Source organism: Diuraphis noxia, unplaced genomic scaffold, assembly GCF_037042655.1.
Source record: "Diuraphis noxia isolate RWA-SAM2 unplaced genomic scaffold, SU_Dnox_SAM2 contig0002, whole genome shotgun sequence".
NCBI lineage: Eukaryota > Metazoa > Arthropoda > Insecta > Hemiptera > Aphididae > Diuraphis > Diuraphis noxia.
The window spans coordinates 51,133,324-51,158,501 of record NW_028301712.1 but is presented as its reverse complement, the minus strand read 5'-3'; the positions used below and the strand labels follow the sequence as shown (position 1 = coordinate 51,158,501).

General features: G+C 26.9%; 1 long non-coding RNA gene across 4 annotated transcripts; it reads left to right on the top strand.

Moving 5' to 3' along the window:
* The first annotated feature begins 2,068 nt into the window (after positions 1 to 2,068).
* LOC149058640 (uncharacterized) lies at positions 2,069 to 18,998 on the top strand. 4 transcript variants are annotated; one of them, XR_016190067.1, is made up of 5 exons: positions 2,069 to 2,182; positions 4,137 to 4,279; positions 5,606 to 5,702; positions 8,537 to 8,645; positions 17,841 to 18,998. It is a non-coding gene; the product is annotated as an uncharacterized LOC149058640 (long non-coding RNA). The 4 variants fall into 4 exon arrangements; XR_016190066.1 differs by lacking the exon at positions 17,841 to 18,998 and having other exon boundaries at positions 8,537 to 8,851; XR_016190065.1 differs by lacking the exon at positions 2,069 to 2,182 and having other exon boundaries at positions 3,944 to 4,279.
* The last annotated feature ends 6,180 nt before the right edge of the window (positions 18,999 to 25,178 follow it).

Genomic DNA, 25,178 nt, shown 5'->3' with positions numbered 1-25,178 from the left:
CAGGACAGGTACTTGTCTTATAGATTAAACAAATAATATTTGTTATGGGTGTTATGATAATTGTGAAAATTTAAAAATTGTTAACTAAACTTAAAATTGTACACAATAATACTATAGTAGTATTAGTCGTTGACGCTATATCACCATGCCTGGTTTGAGGATAAATCGTTATCATTACGCGATTTCATAAAAATTTAAAACTCAAATGCTCAAAACATTTTTCCTATAATGACGCTTCAAATTTTCTCTATAGCTATTTGAAGCAAACCATATGGAAAACTTGGTGTTAAATTTTATAACCTTAGATATCAATACAAACAATATTATGAATTTTGAACTACAAAATAATTTGCAAATATTCATGGTTTTGACGAATTTTTGTCAATATTTGAAATTCAAATGCTAATAAAAATTTAATTTGAATTTCGGTGGACACTTTTTTTGTGATAAAGATTGACAAATTTGTAAAGAATCTTGTATTAAATTTTCAAATCTTAGATTTAAAAAGAAAATTTTTTATGAATTTATTATTATGTCTATGCATTAATATCATTTGATATTTTAATTTTTTCCCCAATTAATTACGTTTATCAGGTTGATAGATTTTTATTTATTATAAACTTATTATACTAGGTATAACTTAAACATTTTTCGAACTTTTCTAATTTAACTTACTTTTCCACTGAAAGAACGGGCTTTTGCTACATTTAGTTCTGAATGTATTTTACAATTGTACATGGTATATTTTAAATAAATAATTACAATAATAATATAAAATTTGGTAATTAATATAATAATATTAAATTTGGTCGAGTTTTAAAAAAAAAATAATTTAAATAATAATATAAAATTTGGTCTAGTTTTTAAAAATTATTTAAATCATGTAAAGAAAATGCCAATCTAAATAACTGATAAAATGTTCAAGTATCTGCGACTTATACTTTTTGAATAATAACAAATATTTAAATTCGTTTGAGGATAAATCGTTATCGTTACGCTATTTCGTGAAAATTTTAAATTCAAACGCACTTTACATTTTTCCTATAATGATGCTTCGAGTTTTCTCTATAGCTACTTAAAGGAAAACTTAGTGTTGTATTTTTAATCCTTAGTTATAAACGCAAAACATTTAATGATTTTTCAACTTCAAAATTAATTGCAAATTTTCGCGTTTTCGACAGATTTCGTAAAATTTTGAACTATAAACGCTTATTAAAAAAAATTGTTACTTACGAATTTTTTTTAGCTACAATAAGAACAACTCATATGGAACCTTATATTAAATTTTCAAGTTTGTTTGGTCGTCCAACATTTTTTAACCGGCACTTCAAAAAAAAATTCTCAAAAAAATTGAAAATTTCAGTGGTCTATAAATAACTCAAAAATAGTCAAAAAATTTTGAAAATTAAACTATATATAGCTAACACTAACATAAACATTTGGTGAAAGTATTTACATAAAGTATTTACAGTGATTAGTTTTTGAATTACAACCATATAAAAAAATCGATTTGGTCGAAAACTGAATTTGCGTAAAAACTCCCGTTTTTCTGTCATTTTTTTTTTTTTGTTTTTCTCAACTTTTTTGAAAACTTGGAAAATGTTTACTTTTGACCTCTATAATGCACCAAGGATCTTCAATTTTACATAATCAGACACCACCCCCAAAGTTTGAAATCGAAGCATTATTTCGACTAGTTATGCTGTACACAGACACAAAAAAAAACACACACACATCATTGTAAAATCTATACATTCATCACTTCGTTCAGAATCTAAAAAAATTCAATGATAATAATAAATTATAATATAAATAAAAATTCAATAATTTTAATGTTTATCTATAAGCCTTGTTCTGATATTATGACCAACTTTATCTAAGAATTTTTCAAAATGCAATGATAATAATTATAATATATGTATACATACACATACAATAAGCAGTTACAACATATTGCATGCAATTATGTAAAGCTATTTATCTAATTGTGATTTTATTGAATTTAAAAAAGATTTTTAAGTTTTTTAAGGCATTTTTTTGATATTAAGTTGTATTTTATAGGTTATTTTTCTTATTTTCTATGGCATTAAAGTTTGTTCCCTATTCATCAGTACCTACCTATACAGCAGCTGAGTAAAACTGTCAACTCAACGTCGCACCGGCAGCACCTCGAAAAATGATGGTGAGTCCGAATACTCCGAATCGCATGCTAAAAAAAAAAACATAAATTGGAATGTCCAAATTGCATGCCACCCCATCGAAGGGTTTGTCCAAATTGCATGCCATCAGATTATCAGGTTGATAGATTTTTATTTATTATAAACTTATTATACTAGGTATAACTTAAACTTTTTTCGAACTTTTCTAATTTAACTTATTTTTCCACTGAAAGAACGGTCTTTTGCTACATTTAGTTCTGAATGTATTTTACAATTGTACATGGTATATTTTAAATAAATAATTACAATAATAATATAAAATTTAGTAATTAATATAATAATATTAAATTTGGTCGAGTTTTTTAAAAAAAAATAATTTAAATAATAATATAAAATTTGGTCCAGTTTTTAAAATAAATAATTATAATAATAATATAAAATGTATACTATAACAAATACAGTTCAAAATAAAACTTAAGCTTAAAATATTTCAATCTACAAACTAACCAGTTGTAACAACCATATCATAGAGCGTTTCTATACATGCGGTTTTTTTTTTAAATTAGAAAAGTTCAAAAAAAAGTTTAAGTTATACCTAATGGCTAATATAATAAGTGTATAATAAATAAATTGTTGCTGATACACGACGTGCAATTCCGACATTTTTTTTTGACATGCAATTCGGACGCAGTCAAATATGAAAATTAAAGATAAATATATATGTTATGTCTTCCACTTCCACCCACAATGATTAGGAAGAAAATATTTACGAAAATACAATGGTTTAAATTCATTTAAAATTAAGGATAATAACTTTTTATGGATAAATATAACTAGATATTATTGATATGAACATTAAAAAAAAAATATAATAATATATTATATTACGTACCCATAACTAATAGGTATCTATATTATATTTACAGGAAAAGGTGATATAGTATATTGTGATAAACAGTTCCCACCCATTCCTGTTTTATGAATAGGAAAAAAATAACCTATTACATAATATATAAATTAATGATAAATAAAATTAACAATATCTTTAATAAAATAAAATGTTTACTATTATATCATTGTTTAAAAAGTATATTGGTTAGTACACAACATATCACAATTTACTCATATCTACATAGGTGATAGGTTAATTAGAAAATAATTATAAATTAAAAAATTATATGACAGTTTTATTCTTTAGGGAACATATAACATATACTTGGTTGTCTTACTTAATTAGTATGTATAATTATATTAATATGCCAATCCTGAGCTAATTTTTTTAATATGTCATTTATATAATTTGATATTTTATTTTTTTCCCAATAAATTACGATTAGGTATTTTATTGGCACAATAATGATTAATCCTCAACTTAAAAGTACCAACGCCATATACACACGCATTTATTTTCGACTTCTTAGTTTACCTAGTGGATATCATAGCAAAGCATGTTTAACTGCGTTAGTTTAAAATTTAAATATTATACATACCAGTTTAAATTGTGTTATGTTTTTTTTAACAGCTATAAATCGTACATTTGTACAAACTTTTTTATGACAAAACTATGCAGGTAACCTACCCAGATTCAAAAATAACACTTTGACGAAATTAAATATTTTAATAAAAAAATAATGATTACAGTTGCCTATTTTGTTGTACTTACAACAAGTGCCTATACCTATTTAAAAACAATTATTTTTAATAAACACAATGCCGTACATTATTATTTACTAAACACAGTGAATCTATAAAAATAAAAACATAATATAGTACTTACATATAATAGAGTATAAGATTTATGGAATTTTTATATTGTATTATACATCATCTATGGCAAACTCTCAATCGATGACATTCGTTAGAGACGATTAACGATTCTAATCATTTCATTGACCAAAAAGGCCACCAATAGCCGGACTAGTCGTTAAGCAGTAACTTTAGTACAAAAAATATACTCGCATAATTCGTTCCGTTCAGGTTGTTCTCATAAAACTACTCGATACTTTCAAGTCTCGTTACGAAGTGAGATGAAGACGGATGAAGATAGCTGCTATTTCTTTGTCGGTGGTGTAGGACGTGTAGGGGTACTGTATATAGATACAGCACAGACCGGAAAAGTCGTAAGTTTATTTTCATATTATTTTTAGGCTTAAACCTTACGTTTACTTTTGAGTATAAATATAATTTCCTATTTATTACCTCGATTATACCACTGATAATCTCCTAACTGGGTGACGTGAATTCATGCATTGTTTTTATTCACAAATGCACAATGTATATAAAAAACGCGAGCTCAAAGGTACAATACAAAGGTACAATACACGGGCGTTCTTATGTATCGTGAAATTCAACAATCGTTATAATTTTACTTTTAGGTGCATTGTAGATACGTAAGTATTCTAAGCCCTTCAACCACAATTAACTCAAAATCCGGTGTTTAGACCTGAGGGGTGGGTCCTTGTATAGTTGTATCATTCGGTTATTGGATTATGATGGGCATCTAATAATGAGTATACAGCACCCTTATTTAACGGTTACACGCCTGCAGTTAAGAGAACGCAAATACGACCTAACCTAACCTAACATAAATCATGGATGTGTATAGATTCTAAAAGTAAATTATCGAATTGTTTTTTTCATATATTTAATATATTTTATTTGATCGACATTTAACATTCGTGTTTTAATGTTATTGCAAATTCAATATTTTTTTTACTATCCATAAGCCTTTTATATAAATTTCGATTGCGACGAAATCTCTACAAACACTATAAACTATTATTGAATTATTGTATTATAATATATTTTAATCATATTATACTAATGGTATTCACTTATAACTTAATGTTGACTTACGGGTATCGTATGTAATGGTATAAAATAACAGGAAAATGTTAAAATTGGAATTTTACAAACTACTTGGAATAGTCGGTATAGCAGGTACTGTATATTTGCGTAGATATTTATTGCATACATTTGTGTTAACTCTAATAATTAGTAGTAACCACATTTATTTATATTAATATATTTATTCAATGAATCATAAAAAAATATGATCGTGCTATTCTAATATTTTTACACCATATTAATCAAAAATAAAATAAATATATAAAATAATACCAACTTAATATTATGTTATATCTAATTCTAATTTAAAGTTGTAAATTATTTTGGTTATTGGTATATAACGTTTTATTATTTTAATGAGCAAATCGTAAACACGAACCTCTTTGATGTAAAAGTTGTATTATAATATTTATATATATCTTTGAAATTATCTTATTGACGTAATGTAATGATATAATCCATGGCGATTGTCAAAGTCGTCGCAGAAGATGCGGTCGATTAATGATTCTAAAATTTCAATTAGCAAAGCAGACATGAACGAAAACCTTACAGCATTCCGTATGATTTTTTTTTTCATCAATTATGTACAATATTTTCAGATTTCAATTCAGTATCAGATGCGTTTCTATTCATCACCATCGGAGTGCAAACACGTCACGCAGATTTCGTCGAAACCCGAAACAGTCGATGTTTAAGGTAAGTTTGTTTTTATATTCTTTTGGGGAACAAATTAATATTTTAGACTTCAAAAAAATATTTAATGTCACGAAATAATATATATTATCCAAGTGTCATAGATAGACGCATACCTACTTTGTTTCTGAATTGTTTAATATATACGCAAGATTGAAGATTGAATAATTCAAACACTGTAGTCGTTTTTTCCGGTCGCCAAGCGTAGAATAATTGTAATTAAAAATTATAAGGGTTTTGTAAATATACATTTCGAAATAACAAATAGAAAAACCCGTGGTTATAACTGATGAGTCATTAGAAGATACGACACAATTTTTAATTATGACTGCTAATATTTTCCAAATCCAATGTTAGAAAACTATCTATTTCACAAAAATTGTATTGTTATTTTAGGTATATTTATAGTTATTTATAATTCACACCTAATATCTATATCATAGGGACTTATAAGTTTGAACACTTAAAAAAATAATATTCTCCGGGTGGTAGTAGATTGTATACCTATCACTAGTGTGCGCGTTCATGCATTTTAATAATCTAAATTAATCATATTTAAATTAATTATATTATACATAATTATCGTATAGGTATTTATATAAATAATGTAGTACTTACAGATAGGAGTTCTTATCTTAATATATTTTTTTGACTATTCATAAGACTAAAGAAAAGCCTTTTTAATAAATTTCTAGTGCAACGAAATCTCTATCGTATATAATGGTGTATATAATTAATTGTAGTTACATAGTAAGAAAAGATTAAAATTAGCTTAAATATTTATTTAAAAAATACATGTGGAATCATGTGGGTATTAGATTTTATAGGTTTTTGTAAGAAAATATGATTTATCAATACCAACTTATGGGGAGTAAAATAGACAAATTAAAAATATTCAATACGTCTTTTAGATAGCTTAAAGTCATAAAATATAATATTAATTAATTATAATTATTAATTTTATGCACGGTAATATTGGGATAAAGTATATATTTCAAGAATTCACCCTAAATAGCAGTAATTTCATTAATAACTTATTTTCATGAACACAATTATTATTCAACAATTTCTAATAATTAATTAATTAATTTTGTACTAAAATAAACTATTATCCATAAAAATTAATTTATTAATTATTTAAATTAAAATCCATTTAAGTGTTTATAGTTTAAATTAGATCCATTTGGTTATCATGATTACGATTTAGATTTTAAGTGAATCGATGAATGTATTGATATTGTAATGATAGGTATGTGATTTTTTTCGACTGTACACGATAAATAGTCGAAAAAATGCTTCAATTTCTTACTTCAGCATATTCTCTGGAAGATAATTTTATCTAGTTGTAACTTTGGTTTATGCGAAATCAGTTTTGGACATATTCCTTTAATTTATATTGGTGTTCCTATAAAAATCTAATAACCGTAAATAATTTAAAATTTGAATCACAACATTTTCGATTTATAGGTACACTGTATACTATATATCTAGGCATTGATTAGCTTTTCTATGTACAGCAACAAAATATAAACCGGTAACAATAAGACACATATCGTCATCATAATTCAAGAGACCTTTGTCAGTATGTCATATCTTACTACTGCCTACTAACTGTACGATACATTCAATGTCCGCCTTGGGATGATTATTGTCAAAATTTAATTATCTCAATTATATATTCGTTTTTAGTAATGGGAATACCAATTATTTAAATATCGTTCATTAGTTGTTACTGCTCAGAAAGATTTATATTTATGTATCTAGGTTCATATATATTTTTTATCTATTTCATTGATTTTTTCTTCAAGCGATTTAGTTATAGTAAAAAGATCTTGCGTTTTTCCCCGTAATTATCCAACTTTTCACAACAAAAATTAACAGATTTATCTTATTCAATATTAGTATTCGATAATACCTCTCCAACTTCAATAATGACATAGAAATATCAATTCTAATTAATATAAGGTAATAATAATAAAAGGCTCTTCTATTTCATTAACAATATTATTTCTATTTGATTCAATTTTTCTAGACGTTACATTTTTTTTTTTTTTAATTAAATCTTTCCCAAATGACTCACATATCCAGTTTTGAATGTCAGTGTGACCTAATGTAAAGTTAGGAACATGAGAATTATTTCCACATAATGAGTATTAAATTATTTTGTTGGCGAAACCTTAGTCTTGTATTTATTACTTGGAATTATGAAATAATAGATAACAGAGCAGTGAATTTTATTAACTAAACCGTACTAGTCGAACACTTAGTAAAATCTGAAGGAAATAGGTCGTAGGAAACTAATAATTTAGTATAGAATTTTTTTTACTGAAATATCAGGCAAATTATAGTGATATATAACCATTGTTGTTCACCTAATATCTATATATACCATAAGGACCTATACCTTGTACACCTAAAAAAATGTATTACTTATTTTTTTAAATACGATATTACAAAAATTAACATACAATTAATTGGTATAAAATTTAGATATTATTGAAATAAAATAAATACAACAACTAATAAGCAATAGTAATTAATACTCAAATCATAAACTATTATTAAAATAAAAATTAACACCCCAGCTCTGGTAGGTAATAACTGACTCCTCATGACCAGTAAAGAAATTTTATATTTGTATATATAAAAAAACTAATAGATTCTTGAATAAAATGTTCAAAACACAAATTAACACATAATAATAACTAGGTAAGCCGGGTCAAAATTAAATATTATTTATTAAAATGGTTATTTTAGATATTTATTATCTGCAATGACTAAAAACTCATAGGTCATAAAATATTATTGAACTTTTTACTGAGTGCTTATAATTTCAGAAATGGTATTCGCCAGTGAAAATTTGTCAATTAAGAATAAAATATCATATTCAGCAGTGTGAAATGCGTCAACGATACAGTATTTTGAAGATTATGTTTCGGACATGGGGTAAGTAGATATTTTTCTATTTTTTAGTAGGTTACCTTTTTTATTGTTAATTGATCTGAGGATACATATTTTAAAATTAAATGTATTGAAACCACTGATATAACACTATTCCGAAAATAAATAAAGTCATGATTAAAATATTAGAAAATTGGTGAGGTATAAAATTTTTAAATTTGTTTTTTAAAATTATTTCCTCAATGATATTTAAATATTTTCTCCGATTATCAGGTACGATGACTTGTAGGTACTATAGTGACTGGGAGTGTGAGATTGGGAGTTGTAGTGTGTGAGAAAGGAGATTAGAGAGGATTTGGGAGACTGCAAGGGGGTGAGTGATATGGGGTGAGAGATAGTTAGGGTGTAAGAATGAAGGTAGGGAGAGTTTGGGAGAGAGAGTGATAGGGTGAGTGTGAGGGGGTATAGAGGGATGGGGAGAGAGATAGATGGATAGGTTTGGTTAGGTGGGTGAAGGGGGAATAGTTAGGTAGGTTAGTTATGTTAACAATGTGGAATACGTAGGAAAGGATCTTTAATTGCAAAGGTAACAGACTCTTTGGCAGAAACCACCAAGTCAATAGGTTTACAACTTTCGACTTATTGGATAGAATAAAAAGATAAGGTTGGTTAGGCCGATTAAGAGGATGTCGGTGTATCTTTTCTTTCTCTAACCCACGTATATTATACCAACATTTTCGTTTACAATAATGATAAACGTAAAAATTTGGTATATTGTGCGTCGGTCAGAGAGAGAAAAAAGAAATTCACTGACATCTTCTTAAATGTTATCAAGTTGAATTGGCTATTGATTGTTGACTGTTTGTATTATAAGAGTTTGTAGGAATGCCCTGTTACAACACAAAATGTAGCCAATACGAGCGCTGTCTCCACACTCGACATAATAATGACGCCATTATGCCCAAAGTTACCAATCGTATTTTAGTAGTTTTGTAGTTTTGGTAGAAGTTTTTGAAGTTTAAAAATTGACTTATAAGTCTAGAACATAACGAATATTTACAAACCTGATATCAAAAAAACTACAAAAATAATATATACAATTATACTCAACATTATTGTACAAAAGTATATCTTCATAATAAAATTATTTAAATTAATGAATCTAAATTTACCAACTTACATTAATAAAAAAGTTGACAGGGTAAAATGCTTACTTTAACTCTAGTAAAAGACCAACTAAAAAATATGATTGGTCATTACTCATAATATATGTTTTGTTAACATATTCGATCAATCAAATTAATATTTTATTCAAATCTTTAAAATAACAAACATTTTATTTATATTTACAACGTTATCAAATATATTACAGCTTTATATATTTAAAAAAAAAAAAAAAAAACTATAAAATAGGAAACTTTAAATTATTATACTTTTATATTTGGAAAAAAAATTCAAATTCTTTAAATAATTTAAATATTTTAAAACAAATACATTTTTAAAAAAAAGAAACAGAACATAAACTACTTATTTAGATTAATACAAAATGTATTCTTTTATGAAATATATAAATTCTGTAAAAGCTTTATTACAATTTTATTATACTTAACACTATTGAAAAATTAGGTAATTATATTAGGGCATGATGGTGAATTATTATATTCACTAAACATAAAATAACTTAATATTTATCATTTAAATAGTATTTGTATACTTTTATTAAAGTACTTTACAAGACTGGACATTAATTATAATTAAAATAATAAACTTGAAAGTAGGAATAATTGGAATTTGTAAGTAGTATAGTTAGAACTGTAGAGCAAGATTTTTTATGCACTAAGAAATTATCAAATGCATGCTATTGAATACGCCCTATTTATAGGGTTAAAAAAATACATACACTTAAACCTAAATTTCAATAAACATTTTTTTTGTATGAATATACAAGGGTAATTTTTTTGCAATAAACTCATGCATAATTTGTTTATGGAATGTGCAACATTAATAATTACTTAAATAATAATAATAATTTTGGCTGCTAACGCTAAGTCCCTACCCTCCATGCCACGCCAGATACGCATATGTAGGCGTTAAGAGATTAGAAGCAATTTTAACGACCAGTTATATTACATTTATTCAAATTTATAATAATGGAAAGAAATGAGATCTAGTGATAGGTAATTATTTTTTCATATAATATAGTCTAAATTTCAGAAATTTAGCTTTTTGACAATTATAATACGTTTCTAGTAGGATTGGGAAGGAGTATTATACTAAGCAAATTAACTTGCTAAAATAGATGGAATACAAAAATTGGTTATATAGGTAAATGGTTTTAGTAATTTTTTTTTTTAAAAATTATATGAAGTTGTCGCGTAATTTCATTTGTTATTTAATATTTTAAGTGACAAACATGTTGTAATTATTATCTATTTATCTTGTATCATAAATTATATTATGGCTTCTATATGAATTAAAAAGTATTTTGGGGACTTATGGTGGACCGAAGTCACATGTTCGAGGTTATGCATGGATCGGAGTTGCTAGCTCCCGGATGGGTGACCACCTGGGTTCTTAGTGATGATTCCTCGTCCTATTTACATGTGTTTCAAACCAAGCAGTGAACTCAGGCTAATAACCATGCAGTTGACGCCTTGAGAAATATGTATATTCCTTTGGCCTGGCATATAGACACTGCAATAGTAGATATTCTTGTACCAATACCTAGAATAAAATAAATGGGTACACAAAATGTGCATTTTGCGGCGCGGTGTAATGGTGCCGTGTTGGTTGTTATCTAAACTGAGTAAAGCATCGTCCGGCGTCGCTAACTCTCGGATGGGTGACCACTTGGGTTTTTAGTGACAAATCCTTGACAAATATGCTGAAGTGTTTCTAAACAACCTGTAACCTACAGAATGATAATATAGCCATAGTTAAAGTTGCTAATGTTAAAAAAAAGTCTATTATGTAATGATAAAAATAATTAGAATACAAATTGTACATTTCTTAAATCTATAAGGTACTATAGTTAATAATTCACAAAACGTAAGTCATTTGAGATATAATTTTCTTAGGGACACTTTATCATTATTATATAATACTTCAATATCACATAAAAGAATAGAGGGACTGTGATGTATAGACTACTATTTATCACATGAACCATTTAATTGAAAAGAAAATTTGTGAAAAAAAAATTTTTAGATCATTTACCTTAAATATCCAAAATTGTAATATTTAATTATTTCTGTTGGGGAGTGTCGTTTTACTAGATACCATAAAAAAAAAAAAAAATAAAGAGGCTAATCTTCTTAATATTTTTAAGAAATATTACGTTAAGCTAAAAAAAAAATATTTATAAACAATTTAAAAACTTATATTTAAAAGTTGTTTTGCATAATAGAGCAAATTTTGCACCTTTCCAAGTATTCATTTTTACATAGCGATAGGGTTTGGAGCCATTTATGTATGGTCTAAGTTGTAAGAGGTGAACAATCAATATATCAACTTGATAAGCAAACACTTATATCGGAGACCAACTAAGGATCTTTTTATTCAAAGTGTCCTAGGGTAACTTCTGTTAGTCACGCGATAACCGAATACTATTTATTGTTCAAATTGATTCATATTAGACTCAGTGACGTAGTATAATCCTGGCTACGGCACTGCCTTCCCCGCGTGACTAGCAGAAGGTTACGTAAGTCATAAGAAGGTTGATAAACCTATAGTGACTATGGTGAGTCGAAGCTATGGTGATGATAGATGACTATCATCGCTTGTCGTTCCCTTAGCAATGATCTTTTCCTACTAACTATCAAGGTATTCGACATTGTGAACATAACGATGAGAGGAGAAAATATATAAATATGATTGAGGAAATAATATAGTATGTTTTAAGGTCATTATATCGGGTGATTCTTTTATCACTGAACACTCATTATTTCAAAAATTATTAATGTTTTTGAAAATATTAATTTACATAGTTTCAAGTTGTTAAAAAACCAACGTTTTTATTAAAAAATTTTATTTTAAAATATTTTTTATCCTTATCATTTTTTACTTTTTTGAATGACAAAATAGAGTTTTAATTTCATATTCCAAAGCAGAATATTTTTCTTAGTATTTTGATTCATAAAAATCGAATTCAGGACGAGTATTTTATGAGTTACCTATAAGTATTTAAAGTTTAGAAAAGCGGTGTAGTGGACAAACATTTTGCGGGGTAACCCCGTACTATTCCACTCTGCCAATCTAAACTTTAAATACTTATAACTCATAAACTACTCGTACTAAATTCGATTTTTATGCATCAAAATACTTCTGCTTTGGAATATGAAATTAAAACTTTATTTTGTCATTCAAAAAAGTGAAAAATTATAAGGATAAAAAATATTTTAAAATAAATTTTTTTAGTAAAAACGTTGGTTTTTTAACAACTTGAAACTATGTAAAAAAAATTGATAATTTTTGAAATAATGAGTGTTCAATGGTATAAGAATCACCCGGTAGTGTTATACCAGTATTTCATGAAAATTAATTAATGATATAATTATGAATCCTCTGATCATATGATATCATTTATTAAATCAAATTTAAATAAAAGTATTTAGTATAAAATAAATAAAAATTATTATTAAATTATTAATCCGCGGAGTCCCATGATTCCATTATCATTTTTTTTCTATTCATTTAAACATCGGTCATTTTTTATTTTTATAATTCAAACATTGGTAGCTTTGAGTACTCAAAATTATAATTTTTCAATAAACTAATTTTCGGATTAATAATTTGAATACTACAGACTGCAGTATGTAGTGTTTATTTCTAATCAATTTTTTTAAAAATTTTTTTGCTCTTTGAAAAACATTTGCCTACGGGTTCCGGGCCCCCCTTCTCATTTTTTTTCAATTAATTTAAGTATGCCAACTTTTGGAGTAGGTCCAAAATTTTATTTTGCTTCTTAAAAAACATTTGCCTGCGGGCTCTAGGTCACCCCTTCTCATTTTTTTCTTTAGTTCATTTGTTGTTTAATTTTGTGTAAGTTCAATATTTTTTTAGCTTCTTAAAAAACATTTGCCTGCGGGCTCCAGGTCACCCCTTCTCATTTTTTTTTCAATTAATTTAAGTATGCCAACTTTTGGAGTAGGTCCAAAATTTTATTTTGCTTCTTAAAAAACATTTGCCCGCGGGCTCTAGGTCACCCCTTCTCATTTTTTTCTTTAGTTGATTTGTTGTTTAATTTTGTGTAAGTTCAATATTTTAATTTACATCTTGAAAAACTTCTGTCTAAGGGTTTTAGGTCCCCCTCCTCATTTTTTTTCTATTCATTTAAACGTAGTTAATTTTTTGATTTTTATAATTCAAAAATTGGTAACCTGTAGTCCTCAAACTAATCATTGTTCAATAATCAAATTTTTTCTAATAATTTCCCGGATAAATAATTTTAATATTACAGCTGCAGTGTGTAGTGTTTATTTCTAATCAATTTTTTTGAAATTTTTTTTGCTTCTTAAAAAACATTTGCCTGCGGGCTCCAGGTCACCCCTTCTCAATTTTTTCAATTAATTTAGGTATGCCAACTTTTGGAGTAGGCCCAAAATTTTTTTTAGCTTTTTAAAAAACATTTGCCTGCGGGCTCTAGGTCACCCCTTCTCATTTTTTTCAATTAATTTAAAAATGCCAACTTTTGAAGTAGGTCCAAAATTTTTTTTAGCTTCTTAAAAAACATTTGCCTGCGGGCTCCAGGTCACCCCTTCTCATTTTTTTTTCAATTAATTTAAGTATGCCAACTTTTGGAGTAAGTCAAAAATTTTATTTTGCTTCTTAAAAAGCATTTGCCTGCGGGCTCTAGGTGACCCCTTCTCATTTTTTTCTTTAGTTGATTTGTTGTTTAATTTTGTGTAAGTTCAATATTTTTTTTAGCTTCTTAAAAAACATTTGCCTGCGGGCTCCAGGTCACCCCTTCTCATTTTTTTCAATTAATTTAAAAATGCCAACTTTTGAAGTAGGTCCAAAAATTTTTTTAGCTTCTTAAAAAACATTTGCCTGCGGGCTCCAGGCCACCCCTTCTCATTTTTTTTTCAATTAATTTAAGTATGCCAACTTTTGGAGTAGGTCCAAAATTTTATTTTGCTTCTTAAAAAACATTTGCCTGCGGGCTCTAGGTCACCCCTTCTCATTTTTTTCAATTAATTTAAACGTAGTTAATTTTTTGATTTTTATAATTCAAAAATTGGTAACCTGTAGTCCTCAAAATAATCATTGTTCAATAATCAAATTTTTACTAATAATTTCCCGGATTAATAGTTTTAATATTACAGCTGCAGTGTGTAGTGTTTATTTATAATCAATTTTTTTAAAATTTTTTTTAAAATTTCCCTAAACTTTCGGCTAATAATCACTTAATATTTCGGATAATAATCCATTAGTATTTCGGTTAGGTTATATTTTGGATAATAGTCGACTTATCTTTCAAAAAACACTTTCCTTAATATTTCGGATAACATTTCACAAAACTTTCGGATATTAATCCCTATATATTTCGGATAATATCCCCCTTCATCGGATAATTATCCCTTGATATTGTGGATAATATTGGGGGACCATTCGCCGAATTATCAAGGGAATATTAGCCGAAATATGAAGGGATATTATCCTAAATATGAAGGGATTATTATCCGAAATATTAAGGGATTATTATCCGAAATATTAAGTGATTATTAGCCGAAAGTTTAGGGAAATTTTAAAAAAATTTTTAAAAAAATTGATTATAAATAAACACTACACACTGCAGCTGTAATATTAAAACTATTAATCCGGGAAATTATTAGTAAAAATTTGATTATTGAACAATGATTATTTTGAGGACTACAGGTTACCAATTTTTGAATTATAAAAATCAAAAAATTAACTACGTTTAAATTAATTGAAAAAAATGAGAAGGGGTGACCTAGAGCCCGCAGGCAAATGTTTTTTAAGAAGCAAAATAAAATTTTGGACCTACTCCAAAAGTTGGCATACTTAAATTAATTGAAAAAAAAATGAGAAGGGGTGACCTGGAGCCCGCAGGCAAATGTTTTTTAAGAAGCTAAAAAAATATTGAACTTACACAAAATTAAACAACAAATGAACTAAAGAAAAAAATGAGAAGGGGTGACCTAGAGCCCGCAGGCAAATGTTTTTTAAGAAGCAAAATAAAATTTTGGACCTACTCCAAAAGTTGGCATACTTAAATTAATTGAAAAAAAATGAGAAGGGGGGCCCGGAACCCGTAGGCAAATGTTTTTCAAAGAGCAAAAAAATTTTTAAAAAAATTGATTAGAAATAAACACTACATACTGCAGTCTGTAGTATTCAAATTATTAATCCGAAAATTAGTTTATTGAAAAATTATAATTTTGAGTACTCAAAGCTACCAATGTTTGAATTATAAAAATAAAAAATGACCGATGTTTAAATGAATAGAAAAAAAATGATAATGGAATCATGGGACTCCGCGGATTAATAATTTAATAATAATTTTTATTTATTTTATACTAAATACTTTTATTTAAATTTGATTTAATAAATGATATCATATGATCAGAGGATTCATAATTATATCATTAATTAATTTTCATGAAATACTGGTATAACACTACCGGGTGATTCTTATACCATTGAACACTCATTATTTCAAAAATTATCAATTTTTTTTACATAGTTTCAAGTTGTTAAAAAACCAACGTTTTTACTAAAAAAATTTATTTTAAAATATTTTTTATCCTTATAATTTTTCACTTTTTTGAATGACAAAATAAAGTTTTAATTTCATATTCCAAAGCAGAAGTATTTTGATGCATAAAAATCGAATTTAGTACGAGTAGTTTATGAGTTATAAGTATTTAAAGTTTAGATTGGCAGAGTGGAATAGTACGGGGTTACCCCGCAAAATGTTTGTCCACTACACCGCTTTTCTAAACTTTAAATACTTATAGGTAACTCATAAAATACTCGTCCTGAATTCGATTTTTATGAATCAAAATACTAAGAAAAATATTCTGCTTTGGAATATGAAATTAAAACTCTATTTTGTCATTCAAAAAAGTAAAAAATGATAAGGATAAAAAATATTTTAAAATAAAATTTTTTAATAAAAACGTTGGTTTTTTAACAACTTGAAACTATGTAAATTAATATTTTCAAAAACATTAATAATTTTTGAAATAATGAGTGTTCAGTGATAAAAGAATCACCCGATATAATGACCTTAAAACATACTATATTATTTCCTCAATCATATTTATATATTTTCTCCTCTCATCGTTATGTTCACAATGTCGAATACCTTGATAGTTAGTAGGAAAAGATCATTGCTAAGGGAACGACAAGCGATGATAGTCATCTATCATCACCATAGCTTCGACTCACCATAGTCACTATAGGTTTATCAACCTTCTTATGACTTACGTAACCTTCTGCTAGTCACGCGGGGAAGGCAGTGCCGTAGCCAGGATTATACTACGTCACTGAGTCTAATATGAATCAATTTGAACAATAAATAGTATTCGGTTATCGCGTGACTAACAGAAGTTACCCTAGGACACTTTGAATAAAAAGATCCTTAGTTGGTCTCCGATATAAGTGTTTGCTTATCAAGTTGATATATTGATTGTTCACCTCTTACAACTTAGACCATACATAAATGGCTCCAAACCCTATCGCTATGTAAAAATGAATACTTGGAAAGGTGCAAAATTTGCTCTATTATGCAAAACAACTTTTAAATATAAGTTTTTAAATTGTTTATAAATATTTTTTTTTTAGCTTAACGTAATATTTCTTAAAAATATTAAGAAGATTAGCCTCTTTATTTTTTTTTTTTTTTATGGTATCTAGTAAAACGACACTCCCCAACAGAAATAATTAAATATTACAATTTTGGATATTTAAGGTAAATGATCTAAAAATTTTTTTTTCACAAATTTTCTTTTCAATTAAATGGTTCATGTGATAAATAGTAGTCTATACATCACAGTCCCTCTATTCTTTTATGTGATATTGAAGTATTATATAATAATGATAAAGTGTCCCTAAGAAAATTATATCTCAAATGACTTACGTTTTGTGAATTATTAACTATAGTACCTTATAGATTTAAGAAATGTACAATTTGTATTCTAATTATTTTTATCATTACATAATAGACTTTTTTTTAACATTAGCAACTTTAACTATGGCTATATTATCATTCTGTAGGTTACAGGTTGTTTAGAAACACTTCAGCATATTTGTCAAGGATTTGTCACTAAAAACCCAAGTGGTCACCCATCCGAGAGTTAGCGACGCCGGACGATGCTTTACTCAGTTTAGATAACAACCAACACGGCACCATTACACCGCGCCGCAAAATGCACATTTTGTGTACCCATTTATTTTATTCTAGGTATTGGTACAAGAATATCTACTATTGCAGTGTCTATATGCCAGGCCAAAGGAATATACATATTTCTCAAGGCGTCAACTGCATGGTTATTAGCCTGAGTTCACTGCTTGGTTTGAAACACATGTAAATAGGACGAGGAATCATCACTAAGAACCCAGGTGGTCACCCATCCGGGAGCTAGCAACTCCGATCCATGCATAACCTCGAACATGTGACTTCGGTCCACCATAAGTCCCCAAAATACTTTTTAATTCATATAGAAGCCATAATATAATTTATGATACAAGATAAATAGATAATAATTACAACATGTTTGTCACTTAAAATATTAAATAACAAATGAAATTACGCGACAACTTCATATAATTTTTAAAAAAAAAAATTACTAAAACCATTTACCTATATAACCAATTTTTGTATTCCATCTATTTTAGCAAGTTAATTTGCTTAGTATAATACTCCTTCCCAATCCTACTAGAAACGTATTATAATTGTCAAAAAGCTAAATTTCTGAAATTTAGACTATATTATATGAAAAAATAATTACCTATCACTAGATCTCATTTCTTTCCATTATTATAAATTTGAATAAATGTAATATAACTGGTCGTTAAAATTGCTTCTAATCTCTTAACGCCTACATATGCGTATCTGGCGTGGCATGGAGGGTAGGGACTTAGCGTTAGCAGCCAAAATTATTATTATTATTTAAGTAATTATTAATGTTGCACATTCCATAAACAAATTATGCATGAGTTTATTGCAAAAAAATTACCCTTGTATATTCATACAAAAAAAATGTTTATTGAAATTTAGGTTTAAGTGTATGTATTTTTTTAACCCTATAAATAGGGCGTATTCAATAGCATGCATTTGATAATTTCTTAGTGCATAAAAAATCTTGCTCTACAGTTCTAACTATACTACTTACAAATTCCAATTATTCCTACTTTCAAGTTTATTATTTTAATTATAATTAATGTCCAGTCTTGTAAAGTACTTTAATAAAAGTATACAAATACTATTTAAATGATAAATATTAAGTTATTTTATGTTTAGTGAATATAATAATTCACCATCATGCCCTAATATAATTACCTAATTTTTCAATAGTGTTAAGTATAATAAAATTGTAATAAAGCTTTTACAGAATTTATATATTTCATAAAAGAATACATTTTGTATTAATCTAAATAAGTAGTTTATGTTCTGTTTCTTTTTTTTAAAAATGTATTTGTTTTAAAATATTTAAATTATTTAAAGAATTTGAATTTTTTTTCCAAATATAAAAGTATAATAATTTAAAGTTTCCTATTTTATAGTTTTTTTTTTTTTTTTTTAAATATATAAAGCTGTAATATATTTGATAACGTTGTAAATATAAATAAAATGTTTGTTATTTTAAAGATTTGAATAAAATATTAATTTGATTGATCGAATATGTTAACAAAACATATATTATGAGTAATGACCAATCATATTTTTTAGTTGGTCTTTTACTAGAGTTAAAGTAAGCATTTTACCCTGTCAACTTTTTTATTAATGTAAGTTGGTAAATTTAGATTCATTAATTTAAATAATTTTATTATGAAGATATACTTTTGTACAATAATGTTGAGTATAATTGTATATATTATTTTTGTAGTTTTTTTGATATCAGGTTTGTAAATATTCGTTATGTTCTAGACTTATAAGTCAATTTTTAAACTTCAAAAACTTCTACCAAAACTACAAAACTACTAAAATACGATTGGTAACTTTGGGCATAATGGCGTCATTATTATGTCGAGTGTGGAGACAGCGCTCGTATTGGCTACATTTTGTGTTGTAACAGGGCATTCCTACAAACTCTTATAATACAAACAGTCAACAATCAATAGCCAATTCAACTTGATAACATTTAAGAAGATGTCAGTGAATTTCTTTTTTCTCTCTCTGACCGACGCACAATATACCAAATTTTTACGTTTATCATTATTGTAAACGAAAATGTTGGTATAATATACGTGGGTTAGAGAAAGAAAAGATACACCGACATCCTCTTAATCGGCCTAACCAACCTTATCTTTTTATTCTATCCAATAAGTCGAAAGTTGTAAACCTATTGACTTGGTGGTTTCTGCCAAAGAGTCTGTTACCTTTGCAATTAAAGATCCTTTCCTACGTATTCCACATTGTTAACATAACTAACCTACCTAACTATTCCCCCTTCACCCACCTAACCAAACCTATCCATCTATCTCTCTCCCCATCCCTCTATACCCCCTCACACTCACCCTATCACTCTCTCTCCCAAACTCTCCCTACCTTCATTCTTACACCCTAACTATCTCTCACCCCATATCACTCACCCCCTTGCAGTCTCCCAAATCCTCTCTAATCTCCTTTCTCACACACTACAACTCCCAATCTCACACTCCCAGTCACTATAGTACCTACAAGTCATCGTACCTGATAATCGGAGAAAATATTTAAATATCATTGAGGAAATAATTTTAAAAAACAAATTTAAAAATTTTATACCTCACCAATTTTCTAATATTTTAATCATGACTTTATTTATTTTCGGAATAGTGTTATATCAGTGGTTTCAATACATTTAATTTTAAAATATGTATCCTCAGATCAATTAACAATAAAAAAGGTAACCTACTAAAAAATAGAAAAATATCTACTTACCCCATGTCCGAAACATAATCTTCAAAATACTGTATCGTTGACGCATTTCACACTGCTGAATATGATATTTTATTCTTAATTGACAAATTTTCACTGGCGAATACCATTTCTGAAATTATAAGCACTCAGTAAAAAGTTCAATAATATTTTATGACCTATGAGTTTTTAGTCATTGCAGATAATAAATATCTAAAATAACCATTTTAATAAATAATATTTAATTTTGACCCGGCTTACCTAGTTATTATTATGTGTTAATTTGTGTTTTGAACATTTTATTCAAGAATCTATTAGTTTTTTTATATATACAAATATAAAATTTCTTTACTGGTCATGAGGAGTCAGTTATTACCTACCAGAGCTGGGGTGTTAATTTTTATTTTAATAATAGTTTATGATTTGAGTATTAATTACTATTGCTTATTAGTTGTTGTATTTATTTTATTTCAATAATATCTAAATTTTATACCAATTAATTGTATGTTAATTTTTGTAATATCGTATTTAAAAAAATAAGTAATACATTTTTTTAGGTGTACAAGGTATAGGTCCTTATGGTATATATAGATATTAGGTGAACAACAATGGTTATATATCACTATAATTTGCCTGATATTTCAGTAAAAAAAATTCTATACTAAATTATTAGTTTCCTACGACCTATTTCCTTCAGATTTTACTAAGTGTTCGACTAGTACGGTTTAGTTAATAAAATTCACTGCTCTGTTATCTATTATTTCATAATTCCAAGTAATAAATACAAGACTAAGGTTTCGCCAACAAAATAATTTAATACTCATTATGTGGAAATAATTCTCATGTTCCTAACTTTACATTAGGTCACACTGACATTCAAAACTGGATATGTGAGTCATTTGGGAAAGATTTAATTAAAAAAAAAAAAAATGTAACGTCTAGAAAAATTGAATCAAATAGAAATAATATTGTTAATGAAATAGAAGAGCCTTTTATTATTATTACCTTATATTAATTAGAATTGATATTTCTATGTCATTATTGAAGTTGGAGAGGTATTATCGAATACTAATATTGAATAAGATAAATCTGTTAATTTTTGTTGTGAAAAGTTGGATAATTACGGGGAAAAACGCAAGATCTTTTTACTATAACTAAATCGCTTGAAGAAAAAATCAATGAAATAGATAAAAAATATATATGAACCTAGATACATAAATATAAATCTTTCTGAGCAGTAACAACTAATGAACGATATTTAAATAATTGGTATTCCCATTACTAAAAACGAATATATAATTGAGATAATTAAATTTTGACAATAATCATCCCAAGGCGGACATTGAATGTATCGTACAGTTAGTAGGCAGTAGTAAGATATGACATACTGACAAAGGTCTCTTGAATTATGATGACGATATGTGTCTTATTGTTACCGGTTTATATTTTGTTGCTGTACATAGAAAAGCTAATCAATGCCTAGATATATAGTATACAGTGTACCTATAAATCGAAAATGTTGTGATTCAAATTTTAAATTATTTACGGTTATTAGATTTTTATAGGAACACCAATATAAATTAAAGGAATATGTCCAAAACTGATTTCGCATAAACCAAAGTTACAACTAGATAAAATTATCTTCCAGAGAATATGCTGAAGTAAGAAATTGAAGCATTTTTTCGACTATTTATCGTGTACAGTCGAAAAAAATCACATACCTATCATTACAATATCAATACATTCATCGATTCACTTAAAATCTAAATCGTAATCATGATAACCAAATGGATCTAATTTAAACTATAAACACTTAAATGGATTTTAATTTAAATAATTAATAAATTAATTTTTATGGATAATAGTTTATTTTAGTACAAAATTAATTAATTAATTATTAGAAATTGTTGAATAATAATTGTGTTCATGAAAATAAGTTATTAATGAAATTACTGCTATTTAGGGTGAATTCTTGAAATATATACTTTATCCCAATATTACCGTGCATAAAATTAATAATTATAATTAATTAATATTATATTTTATGACTTTAAGCTATCTAAAAGACGTATTGAATATTTTTAATTTGTCTATTTTACTCCCCATAAGTTGGTATTGATAAATCATATTTTCTTACAAAAACCTATAAAATCTAATACCCACATGATTCCACATGTATTTTTTAAATAAATATTTAAGCTAATTTTAATCTTTTCTTACTATGTAACTACAATTAATTATATACACCATTATATACGATAGAGATTTCGTTGCACTAGAAATTTATTAAAAAGGCTTTTCTTTAGTCTTATGAATAGTCAAAAAAATATATTAAGATAAGAACTCCTATCTGTAAGTACTACATTATTTATATAAATACCTATACGATAATTATGTATAATATAATTAATTTAAATATGATTAATTTAGATTATTAAAATGCATGAACGCGCACACTAGTGATAGGTATACAATCTACTACCACCCGGAGAATATTATTTTTTTAAGTGTTCAAACTTATAAGTCCCTATGATATAGATATTAGGTGTGAATTATAAATAACTATAAATATACCTAAAATAACAATACAATTTTTGTGAAATAGATAGTTTTCTAACATTGGATTTGGAAAATATTAGCAGTCATAATTAAAAATTGTGTCGTATCTTCTAATGACTCATCAGTTATAACCACGGGTTTTTCTATTTGTTATTTCGAAATGTATATTTACAAAACCCTTATAATTTTTAATTACAATTATTCTACGCTTGGCGACCGGAAAAAACGACTACAGTGTTTGAATTATTCAATCTTCAATCTTGCGTATATATTAAACAATTCAGAAACAAAGTAGGTATGCGTCTATCTATGACACTTGGATAATATATATTATTTCGTGACATTAAATATTTTTTTGAAGTCTAAAATATTAATTTGTTCCCCAAAAGAATATAAAAACAAACTTACCTTAAACATCGACTGTTTCGGGTTTCGACGAAATCTGCGTGACGTGTTTGCACTCCGATGGTGATGAATAGAAACGCATCTGATACTGAATTGAAATCTGAAAATATTGTACATAATTGATGAAAAAAAAAATCATACGGAATGCTGTAAGGTTTTCGTTCATGTCTGCTTTGCTAATTGAAATTTTAGAATCATTAATCGACCGCATCTTCTGCGACGACTTTGACAATCGCCATGGATTATATCATTACATTACGTCAATAAGATAATTTCAAAGATATATATAAATATTATAATACAACTTTTACATCAAAGAGGTTCGTGTTTACGATTTGCTCATTAAAATAATAAAACGTTATATACCAATAACCAAAATAATTTACAACTTTAAATTAGAATTAGATATAACATAATATTAAGTTGGTATTATTTTATATATTTATTTTATTTTTGATTAATATGGTGTAAAAATATTAGAATAGCACGATCATATTTTTTTATGATTCATTGAATAAATATATTAATATAAATAAATGTGGTTACTACTAATTATTAGAGTTAACACAAATGTATGCAATAAATATCTACGCAAATATACAGTACCTGCTATACCGACTATTCCAAGTAGTTTGTAAAATTCCAATTTTAACATTTTCCTGTTATTTTATACCATTACATACGATACCCGTAAGTCAACATTAAGTTATAAGTGAATACCATTAGTATAATATGATTAAAATATATTATAATACAATAATTCAATAATAGTTTATAGTGTTTGTAGAGATTTCGTCGCAATCGAAATTTATATAAAAGGCTTATGGATAGTAAAAAAAATATTGAATTTGCAATAACATTAAAACACGAATGTTAAATGTCGATCAAATAAAATATATTAAATATATGAAAAAAACAATTCGATAATTTACTTTTAGAATCTATACACATCCATGATTTATGTTAGGTTAGGTTAGGTCGTATTTGCGTTCTCTTAACTGCAGGCGTGTAACCGTTAAATAAGGGTGCTGTATACTCATTATTAGATGCCCATCATAATCCAATAACCGAATGATACAACTATACAAGGACCCACCCCTCAGGTCTAAACACCGGATTTTGAGTTAATTGTGGTTGAAGGGCTTAGAATACTTACGTATCTACAATGCACCTAAAAGTAAAATTATAACGATTGTTGAATTTCACGATACATAAGAACGCCCGTGTATTGTACCTTTGTATTGTACCTTTGAGCTCGCGTTTTTTATATACATTGTGCATTTGTGAATAAAAACAATGCATGAATTCACGTCACCCAGTTAGGAGATTATCAGTGGTATAATCGAGGTAATAAATAGGAAATTATATTTATACTCAAAAGTAAACGTAAGGTTTAAGCCTAAAAATAATATGAAAATAAACTTACGACTTTTCCGGTCTGTGCTGTATCTATATACAGTACCCCTACACGTCCTACACCACCGACAAAGAAATAGCAGCTATCTTCATCCGTCTTCATCTCACTTCGTAAC